The sequence below is a fragment of the Leucopleurus acutus genome (genome assembly GCF_964270905.1).
Source record: "Leucopleurus acutus genome assembly, chromosome: 12".
NCBI lineage: Eukaryota > Metazoa > Chordata > Mammalia > Artiodactyla > Delphinidae > Leucopleurus > Leucopleurus acutus.
Window position 1 is genome coordinate 18619073 of NC_139154.1, and position 13928 is coordinate 18633000.

General features: G+C 37.4%; 1 long non-coding RNA gene across 1 annotated transcript; it reads left to right on the forward strand.

The window, feature by feature from the left end:
• The first annotated feature begins 87 nt into the window (after positions 1 to 87).
• On the forward strand, positions 88 to 13798 carry LOC309969481. The gene is made up of 2 exons (XR_014326632.1): positions 88 to 672; positions 13531 to 13798. It is a non-coding gene; the product is annotated as an uncharacterized lncRNA (long non-coding RNA).
• The last annotated feature ends 130 nt before the right edge of the window (positions 13799 to 13928 follow it).

The following is a 13928-nucleotide window of genomic DNA, read 5'->3' on the forward strand; positions in this document are numbered from 1 at the left end:
GGCAGTGACACCAGCACAGCAGATGTCAGCCTACAACGTGTCTGGAAGCCAAATGTTGACTTTTAGGTGGAGGGTGCAGGTGGGTTCTGTGCCGCGCTCTGAACTGCAGCGGGGCCCTGTGAGTGGGCGTACACAGGTGCCCCCCTGCCCCCAGCCGTGGCCACCAGGGAGACTGCCCCAGTCTCAAGTTACAACTCTATCCTGTGCTGCCCAGGGGAGAATGCCCCTCCCCAGTCTGTCTATGCTGAGATTTGGCAAACGGGTAATAACGTTGTCTTTTTTTTTTTTTTTTTTTTCCGGTACACGGGCCTCTCACTGTTGTGGCCTCTCCTGTTGCGGAGCACAGGCTCCAGACGCGCAGGCTCAGCGGCCATGGCTCACGGGCCCAGCCGCTCGGCAGCATGTGGGATCCTCCTGGACCAGGGCATGAACCCGTGTTCCCTGCATTGGCAGGCGGACTCCCAACCGCTGCACCACCAGGGAAGCCCTAACTTTGTCTTCTTTTTATTACAGTTATCACTACCCAAGCTCCGACACAGATTCCTGAGAGGGTGGGAACAGAATATCTGCACTCCAAATCCCTCCTCAGACCCCTTTTGTGCTTCAGCACTACTTTGCAATGACTCTTCCTGCACCAGGCTTCCAGTGGGCCTTTTCAGCCAGTCCAGGCAGGTCTGCATTCAATTATAAATCTTTATGGTGCTGTCAGTCTCGGTTGTACCATTTAACAAAAAACAGCCAGGTTGGAGAGGACAGGAAGTGTGCTTGTTTCCAGAGCGAGGAAGAACACAGCTGCATTTGAGAGATGGATGTAGAGGCATATGGCAGCTCATCACTTCCTCCCTGCTGCTCGCCCTGCCCTTGGCTTCTGTGGTTTTCCCTTCCTGGTCTCTCACTCTGCCTCTTCACTCTGATTGGCTTGTTGTCCTCCATCCACCACTAGCACTGTGGTGGTCCCTAGGTTTCTGTCCATAACTTCCTTCTATCGTACTTCATATGCTTTTCCTGAAATACCTTATTAGTCATTCATATAGAATAAACTACCACTCAATTGCTAATGACTACCAAATTTCCAGATCCATCTAAACATCCAACCATATCTCAGTCATTCTACTTGAGTGTCTTGGTGTCTCAAACATAGCATGTCAACACCAAACTCATGCATTCTCTGCCCCCCCCCCCCCGCCCCCCGCAAGCTGGCTGAGCTCTCCTCTGATAAATGACCTCACCTTCCACCCTGGGGTCACCTTCCCTCCCCTCCACATCCCATCAGCCACTAAGATCATATCTCTTCAACCCATTCCATAATATCCATCCACACACTCACAGCCCTGGCCCACATCCACACTCCCTCTCATCTGGACCACCTCCCCATAGCTTTCTTATTCCTCCTTCAAGGCCCATCTCAGGCATGCCCTTTTCTATGGCGATTTCTCTCCACAAAATGAGCTGGCCCTTAAAAAAAAATGTCCTCAATCAGCCTTGACTATATGCGTATTATATTATGCATCTCTCATTCATCACATTACTTACCTTTTACTTTGCCCAGCATGTTACTCTGAGTTACAACAGCAAGTGCAATGCCTGTCACACAGGAGCTATTCAAAAAAGCTCACCGAATGAAAAGATTTTTTTTTGATGTTCAGTTGAAATCTTATTTCAGCACTAGACTATTGCTTTTCTCTGTATATAATCAGTTATTCTAAACACATTATAAGGAGCCAAATTCAACAGGCTCAAGGGAGAAGGCAAAGTTAATAGTATAGTGTGGCAAACACCAGGACAGTGGTTTTCTCTTGGGGGTGAGCAGGCAGGTCTCTGAGGAATGTTAAGCATTACAGAGGGTTCAGACAATATTCTGTTGATCTGGATGATAGTTACATGGTGATTCTACTTTATAGTTAACTGGCAACATTATAAAAACAGTATATTGGGACCAACCTCATACACCAGTGGGCAGGCACAAAAATTCTGCAGGCCAAAAGGCAGTGGCACAATATATTTAAAGTGATGAAAGGGAAAAACCTATAACCAATAATCTACCCAGCAAAGCTTTCATTCTGACTGATGGAGAGATCAAAAGTTTTACAGACAAGAGCTAAAAGAGTTAGCTCCAAAAAACCAGCTTTACAAGAAATATTAAAGGAACTTCTCTAAGCAGAAAAGGCCGTTACTAGAAACATGAGAATCAGGAAAGGAAAAAGCTCATTGCTAAAGATAAATATACAGTGAAGGTAGTAAATTAACCATGTACAAAGCCAGTAGAAGGTTAAAAGAAAAAAGTAAAGTCATCGACATCTTCTTTAAGTAGTTAATAGATACACAAAGCTGTAAAATATGACATGAAACTATTAAGTGTTGAGGGAGGGGAGCAAACATGCAGGGTTGTTAAAATGCATTTCATGTTAAGAGATTAGCAACTTAAAATAATCATTATATATACATGTGTGTGTATATATAGAGAGAGCTATACATAAACCTCATGGTAACTACAAGCCAAAAGTCAATAGCAGATGCACACACAAAAAAGAGAACGGACTCCAAACATAACTGAAGATAGTCATCACATCACAAGGGAAGAGAACGAAAGAAGAAAGGAACAAAAAAGAACTACAGAAACAACCCCCAATTAACAAAACAGCAATAAGTACACATCCATCAATAATTACTTTAAATGTAAATGAGCTAAATGCTCCAATCAAAAGACACAGCGTAGCTGAATGGATAGAAAAACAAGACCCATATATATGAGGCCTACCAGACTTACTTCTGATCTAAAGACACACAGACAGAAAGGGGATAGAAAAAGGTACTCCCTGCAAATGGAAATCACAACAAAGTTGGGGTAGCAATATTAGACCAAAAACAAAAAAAACCCACCTTTAAAACAAAGACTATCTAAAGAGACAAAGAAGAACATTATATAATGACCAAGCCATCAAGAAGATGTAACAATTGTAAATATATATGCACCCCACATAGGAGTACCTAAATACATAAAGCATATACTAACAGATAAAAAGGTACAAACCACCAGTAACACAGTAATAGCAGGGGACTTTTAACACCCCACCTACATCAGTGGACAGGTCATCCAGAAAGAAAATCAATAAGAAAACACTGTGGCCTTAAATGACAAATTAGACCAGATGGACTTAATATATATAGAACACTCCATCCAAGAGAAAGGAGAATGCATTCTTTTCAAGTGCACATGGAACATTTTTCAGGATAGAGCACACGCTAGGCAATAAAGCCTCAGCATATTTAAGAAAACTGAAATCATCAAACATCTTTTTTGATCACAATGCTATCAGACTAGAAATCAACTACAAGAAACACAAACGTGGAGGCTAAACAATATGCAACTAAACAACCAATGGATCACTGAAGAAATCAAAGAGGAAATCAAAAGCTACCTGAAGACAAATGAAAAGAAAAACACAATGATCCAAAATCTATGGGACCCAGCAAAAGGAGTTCTAAGACAGAAGTTTATAGCAACAGCTTAAAAATAAAAATTAAAAAATCCCAACAAACAAAAGCCCAGGAGCAGATGGCTTCACAGGTAAATTCTACCAAACATTTAGAGAAGAGTTAACACTTATCCTTCTCAAACTATTCCAAAATATTGTAAAGGAAGGAGTGTTTCCAAACTCATTTTAGGAGGCCAGCATCACCCTGATACCATAAGCAGACAAAGATATCACAAAAAAGAAAATTACAGGCCAATATCACTGATGAACACAGATATAAAAATCCTCAACAAAATATTAGCAAACTGAATTCAACAATACATTAAAAAGATCATACAACATGATCAACTGGAGTTAATCTCTGGGAGGCAAGGATGGTTCATTATCTGCAAATCAACCAATGTGATATATATACCACATTAACAAACTGAAGAATAAAAATCATATAATCAAAAAACAAAACAACAAAAAAATCATATGATCATCTCAATACATGCAAAAAAAGCTTTTAACAAAATTGAACAACCATTTATAACTCTCCAGAAAGTGGCTATAGAGGGAACATACCTCAACATAATAAAGGCCATATATGATAAGCCCACAGCTAACATCACACTCAACAGTGAAAAGCTAAAAACATTTCCTCTAAGATCAGAAACAAGACAAGAATGCCCACTTGCCACTTTTATTCAAAATAGTGTTGGAAGTCTTAGCCACAGAAATCAGACAAGAAACAGAAATAAAAGGAGATTAAATTGGAAATGAAGAAATAAAACTGTCCCTGCTTGCAGATGACATGATACTATACGAAGAAAATCCTAAAGACGCCACCAAAAATCTAGAGTTCATCAATGAATTCAGTAAAGTTGCAGGATACAAAATTAATATACAGGAATATGTTGCATTTCTATACACTAACAATGAACTTTCAGAATGAGAAATTGGGAAAACAACTCCATTTACCACTGCATCAAAAAGAATAAAATACCTAACAATAAATCTAACTAAGGAGATCAAAGACCTTTACTGGGAAAACTGTGAGACAGTGATGAAAAAATTGAAGATGACAGATGGAACGATACACTGTACCATGTTCATGGACTGGAAGAATCAGTATTGTTAAAATGACCATACTACCCAAGGCAATCTACAGATTCAGTGGAATCCTTATCAAAATACCAATGGCATTTTTCAAAGAACCACAACAAATAATTCTAAACTTTGTATGGAAACACAAAGACCCCAAATAGCCAAAGCAATCTTTAGAAAGAAGAACAGAGCTGGAGTTATCATACTCCATGACTTTGGACTATACTACAAAGCTATAGTCATCAAACCAGTATGGTACTGGCACAAAAACAGACACATAGCACAGTGGAACAGAACAGACAGCCCAGAAGTAAACCCACACACTTATGGTCAATTAACCTATGACAGAGGAGGCAAGAATATACAAATGGGGAAAAGACGGTCTCTTCAATAAGCGGTGCTACGAAAACTGGACAGCGACATGTAAAAGAATGAAATCAAACATTTTCTCTCACCACATACAAAAAATAAACTCAAAATGGATTAAAAACCTAAGTGTAAGACTGGAAACCATAAAAAAAAATCCTAGAAGAAAACACAGAACACTGATAAATTGTAGCAATTTTTTAGATCTGTCTCCTAAGGCAAAGAAAACAAAAGCAAAAATAAATGGGATCTAATTAAACTTAAAAGCTTTTGTAGAGCAAAGGAAACCACTGACAGAATGAAAAGACAGCCTACTGAGAGAAAATATTTGAAAATGATATGACCAATCAGGGGTTGATATCCAAAATATATAAAGAGCTCATACAGCTCAATATCAAAAAAAAACCCTGATTTTAAAATGGGCAGAAAACCTGAAAAGATATTTTTCCAAAGACAACATACAGATGGCCAACAGGCATATGAAAATCACTAATATCACTAATCATCAGAGAAATGCCAATCAAAACCACAACAAGATATCACCTCACACCTGTCAAAATGGCTATCATCAAAAAGAACACCAATAACAAATGTTGGTGAGGAGGTAGAAAAAAGGGAGCCTGTGTACTCTGTTGGTGGGAATGTAAATTGGTGCAGTCACTATGGAAACAGTATGGATATTCCTCAAAAAACTAAAACTAGAACTACTGTATGAGCCAGTAATTCTGCTCCTGGGTATATAGCCAAAGAAAATGAAAACACTAATTTGAAAAGATTAATATGCCCCAATGTTCAGAGCAGCATTATTTACAATAGCCAACATATGGAAGCAACCTCAACAGATATGTGGATAAAGAAGACGTGGTGTGTATATATATATATGTACACACACACACACACACACACTAGACTACTACTCAGCCATAAAAAAGAATGAAACTTTGCCATTTGCAACAATGTAGACAGACCTGGAGGGCATCATGCTTAGCGAAATAAGACAAAAACTATTTATCACTTATATCTGTAATCTAAAAAATAAAACGAATATAACAAAACAACCAGACTCACAGATATAACAGAGAACAAATTAGTGGTTACTAGAGGTTACTAGAGGGAAGGGGGGAGGGGCAAGACATGGGTACAGGATTAAGAAGTACAAACTACTATGTATAAAACAAACTACAAAAATATATTGTACAGCACAGAAAATATAGCCAATATTTTATAACTTTAAATGGATTATAATCTAAAAAAATTTTGAATCACTGTGTTGTACACTTGAAACTAACACTGTAAATCAACTATGCCTCAATGAAAAAAACAATACCCTATGTACCTTCCTGTTATATTTAACAATAAAAATTACATGTTAATCCATCGTTCAATGAAAAATCTGAAAAGAAAATTTAAAAAGCATTTCCACTTACAACAGAGTCAAAAAGAGTAAGATAATTAGGAATAAACCTAACCACAGACACAAAAGTCTAACATACTGAAAACTACAAAAAGTTGCTGAAAAAAATTAAAGAAGACACCAATAAATGGAAAGAAATCCCATATGAATGGATTGGAAGAATTTATATTGTTAAGATGCCAATACTATCCAAAGTGTACAGATTCAACATACTCCTTGTCAAAATCCCACTGGTGTTTTTTGCAGAAATAGAAAAATCCATTCTAAAATTCACATGGAATCTCAAAGGACTCTGAATAGCCAAAACAATCTTGAAAAAGAACAAAGTTGGAGGTCTAGTACTTCCTGATTTCAAAACTTAATAGAAAACGATAGTAATTAAAACAGTGTGGCAGGGCTTCCCTGGTGGTGCAGTGGTTGAGAGTCCGCCTGCTGATGTAGTGGACACGGGTTCGTAGCCCAGTCCGGGAAGATCCCACATACCGCAGAGCAGCTGGGCCTGTGAGCCATGGCCGCTGAGCCTGCGCGTCTGGAGCCTGTGCTCCGCAACGGGAGAAAGCCACAACAGTGAGAGGCCCGTGTACTGCAAAAAACAAACAAACAAACAAACAAACAACAAAACAGTGGGGCACTGGCTTAAAGACAGACACATAGTGCAGTGGAATAAAAGGCCAGAAATAAACCCTGGTATAGATGGGCAAATAATTTTAAACAACGCAGAAGACCATTCAATGAGGAAAGGACGATCTTCTCAGCAGTATCGGGAAAATTGGATATCCACATGCAAAAGACTGAAATTGGACCCTTACCTTATATCAACTCAAATTGGAACAAAGACCTAAACATAAGAAGTAAAACAATACAGCTCCTAGGAGAAAACTTAGGGGAAGAGCTTTCTTGGACAGGGCAATGATTTCTTGGCTACAACACCAAAAGCACAGGCAACAAAAGTAAAAACAGATAAACTGGACTATATCAAAATTGCAAACTATGCATCAAAAGAACACAATGAACAGAGTGAAAAGAAATGGGAGAAAACATATCCAGATCACATATGTGGTAAGGAGTTAATATCATAATATACAAAGAACATCTAGAACTTAACAAAAGAGCAAACAACACTTTTTAAAAATGGGCAAAGAACTTGAATAGATATTTCTCCAAAGAAGATCTATAAATAGTTAACAAAGACCTGAAATGATAAAATGGTGCTCAACATCAGTAGAATTGGCGGTTACCAGCGGGTGGGAGGGAGGACAGGGTAATGGGGGGTTGTTTAATTGGTAGAGAGTTTCAGTTTTGCAAGATGAGAAGAGTTCTGGTAACTGGTTGCATAACAAGCTGAATTACATAACACTATTGAACTATATACTTAAAAATGGTTAAGATGTTAAATTTTTCATTATGTACATTTTATCACAACTAAAACTTAAAAATATAGGCACTAATAAAGGTATCAGAAATTATGTTGTAAATGGATTATAGACCTACATGTCAGCTAAAACTAAACTCTCACGTGAAAACAGGAATAAATTTCCATAAACTTGGAAGAGGCAGTGGTTTCCTTTAGATACACCAAAAGGAAAAATTGGAATTCATCAAAATTAACAACTGCTCCAAAAGACAGCATCAAGAAAGTGAAGATAAACTACAAACTGGGAGAAAACATGTCAAAGGCCAATCGTTTGTCTTTAAAGGAACTTGTATACCTAATATACAAAAATAAAAAACAAAAAATCACAATAAAAAGACAACTCAAATGAAAAATGGACAAAGGATCTGAAGAGAGACTTTTACACACATATACAAATGGCCAATAAGCACATGAAAACATGCTCAATATCATTAGCCATTAGGGAAATGCCAATCAAAATCCCAGTTCAATAACACTTCATACCAAATAGAATGACTGCAATCAAAAAGATGAAAAATACATTGAGGTGCTCCTATGTTGGGTGCATATTTATTTACAATTGTTATATCTTTTTCTTGGACTGATCCCTTGATCATTATGTAGTGTCCTTCCTTGTTTCTTGTAACAGTCTTTATTTTAAAGTCTACTTTGTCTGATATGAGTATTGCTACTCCAGCTTTCTTCTGATTTCCATTTGCAGGGAATATATTTTTCCATATCCTCACTTTCAGTCTGTATGTGTCCCTAGGTCTGAGGTAGGTCTCCTGTAGACAGCATACATATGAGTCTTGTTTTGCACCCAACACAGGAGCACATGAATATATAAGGCAAATGCTGACAGACATAAAAGGGTAAATTGACAGTAACAAGTAACAGTGGGGGACTTTAACACCCCACTTACGCCAATGGACAGATCATCCAGACAGAAAATTAATAAGGAAACATAAGCCTTAAATGACACATTAGACCAGATAGACTTAATTAATATTTATAGGACATTCCATCCAAAAGCAGCAGAATACACTTTCTTCTCAAGTGCACAGGAAACATTCTCCTGGATAGATCACATGTTGAGTCAGAAATCAAGCCTTGGTAAATTTTAAAAAATTGAAATCATATCAAGCATCTTTTCTAATCACATTGCTATGAGATTAGAAATCAGCTACAGGAAAAAAAAAACTGTAAAAAAAACACAAACACATGGAGGCTAAACAATATGTTACTATATAACCAATGGAACACTGAAGAAATCAAAAACTACCTACAAACAACAATGTAAACATGACGATCCAAAACCTATGGGATGCAGCTAAAGCAGTTCTAAGAAGGACGTTTACAGCAATACAATCTTATTTCAAGAAACAAGAAAAATCTCAAATAACCTAACCTTATATCTGAAGCAACTATAGAAAGAAGAACAAACAAAACCCAGAGTTAGTAGAAGGAAAGAAATCATAAAGATCAGAGCAGAAATAAATGAAATGGAGACAAAGAAAACAATAGCAAAGATGAATGAAACTAAAAGCTGGTTCTTTGAGAAGATAAACAAAATTGATAAAACTTTAGGCAGACTCATCAAGAAAAAAAGGGAGAGGACTCCAATCAATAAAAATTAGAAGTGAAAAAAGTTACAGTGGACACCACAAAAATACCAAGGATAGTAAGAGACTACTACAAACAACTACACACCAATAGAATGGACAATCTAGAAGAAATAGACAAATTCTTAGAAAGGTACAACTTTCCAAGACTGAACCTGGAAGAAACAGAAAATATGAACAGACTAATCACAAGTACTGAAATTGAAACTGTGATTAAAAATCTTCCAAGAAACAAAAGTCCAGGACATGGCTTCACAGGTGAATTCTCGTAAACATTTAGAGAAGAGTTTACACCTACCCTTCTGAAACTCTTCCAAAAAATTGCAGAGGAAGAAACACTCCCAAGCTCATTCTACGAGGCCAACATCACCCTGATACCAAAACCAGACAAAGCTATCACAAAAAAAAAATTACAGGCCAATATCACTGATGAACAAAGATGCAAAAATCCTCAACAAAATACTAGCAAACCAAATCCAACAACACATTCGAAGGATGACACAACATGATCAAGTGGGATTCATCCAGGGATGCAAGGATTTTTCAATATCTGCAAATCAGTGTGATAAACCACATCAACAAATTGAAGAATAAAAACCCTATGATCACCTCAATAGATGCAGAAAAAGCTTTTGACAAAATTCAACTCCCACTTATAATAAAAACTCTCCAGAAAGTGGGCATAGAGGGAACCTACCTCAACATAATAAAGGCCATACATGACAAACCCAGAGGGAACGTCATTCTCAATGGTGAAAAACTGAAAGCACTTCCTCTAAGATCAGGAACAAGACAAGGATGTCCACTCTTGCCACTTTTATTCAACATAGTTTTGGAAGTCCTAGCCACGGCATTCAGAGAAGAAAAAGGAATCCAAATTGGAAAAGAAGAAGCAGAACTGTCACTATTTGCAGACGATATGATACTATATGTAGAAAATCCTAAAGATGCTACCAGAAAACTACTAAAGCTCATCAATGAATTTGGTAAAGTTGCAGGATACAAAATTAATACACAGAAATCTCTTGCATTCCTATATATTAACAACAAAATATCAGAAAGAGAAATCAAGAAAACAATCCCATTTACCACCTCATCAAAAAGAATAAAATAACCTAGAGCTAAACCTACTTAAGGAGGCAAAAGACCTGTACTCAGAAAACTATAAGATACTGATGAAAGAAATCAAAGATGACACAAACAGATGGAGAGATATACCATGTTCTTGGATTGGAAGCATCAATATTGTGAAAATGACTATACTACCCAAAGCAATCCACGGATTCAATGCAATCCCTATCAAATTACCAATGGCATTTTTCACCGAATTAGAACAAGAAATTTTACAATTTGTATGGAAACACAAAAGACCCCAAGTAGCCAAAGCAATCTTGAGAAAGAAAAACTGAGCTGGAGCAATCAGGCTCCCCGACTTCAGAGTATACTATAAAGCTACAGTCATCAAAACAGTACGGTATTGGCACAAAAACAGAAATACTGATCAATGGAACAGGACAGAAAGCCCAGAGATAAACCCACACACCTGTGGTTACCTAATCTATGACAAAGGAGGCAAGAATACACAATGGAGAAAAAACAGTCTCTTCAATAAGTGGTGCTGGAAAAACTGGACAGCTACATGTAAATGAATGAAATTAAAACACTCCCTAACACCATACACAAAAACAAACTCAAAATAGATTAAAGACCTTATAAAACTCTTAGAGGAAAACATAGGCAGAACACTCTTTGACATAAATCACAGCAAGATCTTTCTTGATCCACCTCCTCGAGTAATGAAAATAAAAAACAAACAAATGGAACCTAATGAAACTTAAAAGCTTTTGCACAGAGAAGGAAACCATCAACAAAACAAAAAGACAGTCTTCAAAATGGGAGAAAATATTAGCAAACGAAGCAACCGACAAGGGATTAATCTCCAAAATATACAAACAGCTCATGCAGCTCAATAACAAAAAAACAAACAACTCAATCAAAAAATAGGCAGAAGATCTAAATAAACATTTCTCCAAAGAAGACATACAGATGGCTAAAAAGCACATGAAAAGATGCTCAACATCGCTAATTATTAGAGAAATGCAAATCAAAATTACAATGAGGTATCACCTGACACCAGTCAGAATGGCCATCATCAAAAAATCTACAAACGAGAAATGCCGGAGAGGCTATGGAGAAAGGGGAACCCCCCTACACTGTTGGTGGGAAGGTAAATTGGTACAGCCACTATGGAGAACAGTATGGAGGTTCCTTAAAAAATTAAAAATAGAGCTACTATATGATCCAGCAATCCCACTCCTGGGCATATATCTGGAGAAAACCATAATTCAAAAAGATACATGGGGACCTCCCAATGGTTAAGAATCCGCCTGCCAATGCAGCGGACACGGGTTTGAGCCACAGTCTGGGAAGATCCCACATGATGTGGAACAACTAAGCCCATGCACCACAGCTACTGAGTCTGCACTCTAGAGCCACAACTACTGAAACCCACATGCCTAGAGCCCTGCTCTGCAACAAGAGAAGCCACTGCAGTGAGAAGCTCGCACACCACAACGAAAAGTAGCCCCCGCTCACCACAACTAGAGAAAGCCCGTGCACAGCAACGAAGAAGCAACACAGCCATAAATAAATAAACAAACAAAAAGATACAAGCACCCCAATATTCGTTACAGCACTATTTACAATAGCCAGGACATGGAAGCAACCTAAGTGTCCATCAACAGAGGAATGGATAAAGAAGGTGTGGTACATATATACAATGGAATATTACTCAGCCATAAAAAAGAACGAAATAATGCCATCTGCAGCAAGATGGATGATCCTAGAGACTGTCATACTGAGTGAAGTAGGTCAGACAGAGAAAGATAAATATTGTATGATATGCCTTATATGTGGAATCTAAGAAAAGGGTATAAATGAACTTACCTACAAAACAGAAATAAAGTTACAGATGTAGAAGTTACCTACGAAACAGAAATAAAGTTACAGATGTAGAAAACAAGCTTATGGTTACTAGGGGGTAAGGGAGGGAGCAGGGATAAATTGGGAGATAGGGATAGACATATACCCACTACTATATATAAAATAGATAACTAAGAAGGACCTACTGTATAGCACAGGAAACTCTACTCAATACTCTGTAATGGCATATATGGGAAAAGAATCTAAAAAAGAGTGAGTATATGTTTATGTATAACTGATTCACTTTGCTGTACACCTGAAACTAACACAACACTGTAAATCAACTATACTCCAATAAAAATTTTAAAAAATAAAATTTTTAAGAAGTTATAATAAAAAAACCCAAAAGGTGAAAAATAACAACTACTGGTGATATGGAGAAATTAAAATCCTCATACATTACTGGTGGGAATGTAGAATGATGTAGCCACTGTGGAAAAGTTTGGCAGTTTATCAGTTAAAGATGGAGTTATCATACGATACAGTAATACCGCTCGTAGGTATATAACCCAAAGAAATGAAACATGTCCGGATAAAACTCATTAGTAAATGTTCATATCATTAGTCATAATAGCCCCAAAGTGCAAATAACCCAAAATTTCCTCAACTGATGAATGGATTTAAAAAATGTGGTATATCTATACTATGGTATATTATTCAGCAATAAAAAGCAATGAAGTACAGATAGATGCTACATATAGATGAAACTTGAAAACATGGTGAAAGAAGCCAGTCACAAAAGGCCACATATTACCTATTTCTATGTTTATGAAATGTCCAGAATAAGCAAATCTACAGACACAGAAAATGTATGAGTTGTTGCCAAGAGCTGGGGGCGGGTTGGGGGTGGGGGGGGGGAGGAGGGAGTTAACTGCTAATGGAGATGGGGCTTCTCTTTGGGGTGATGTAAATGCCCTGGAATTAGACAGTGGTGATGGCTTCATGACTGGGCTTCATGACTGTGACTATTAAAAAAAAAAAAACACTGAAATTGTATACTTTAAGGGTGAATTTTACGGTATTTGAATTTCTTCCAATGAAGCTCTCAATAAAGCTGTGACTAAGAAAAAGATAGGGTTCTATAAAATAATTTGAGTTTCTTATCAAACTTAACTTTTAATAAAAGTTGTAGCACTTAAGCAGGTATACAAGAGGTATTGAAAAAATCTATCCTTTTCCCTTTCCCAGTGAATAGTATATACAACAGACCTCAGTGAATTTCTGCAACAAGGATCAGTGCTGATGTGGAATTCTCACAACTTTAGGTGAACCTTTAAGAAAGCAAATGAGCTACAGAATACCTTGATTGCTTTAACTCCAGCGACCTGCAGGTCTATGAAGAAGCTATGGCTCCTTCCATTATTCTTCAATACTGAAAAAAAAAAAAACTGGAAACTTGGATTCACATCTGGCTCTACTGTATTATGTGATTGGAATAAAATTACATGATTCTCAACTTTTACAAGCATTTCATGGTTTTCAGTCTTGCCTTCTATAGTCAATACCTACTGGCTCTGAATCCTCCTTTCCTTTTAGGATAAAGCCCAGCATTCATTCAATGAGATTCTGACATGAGTTACCAAATA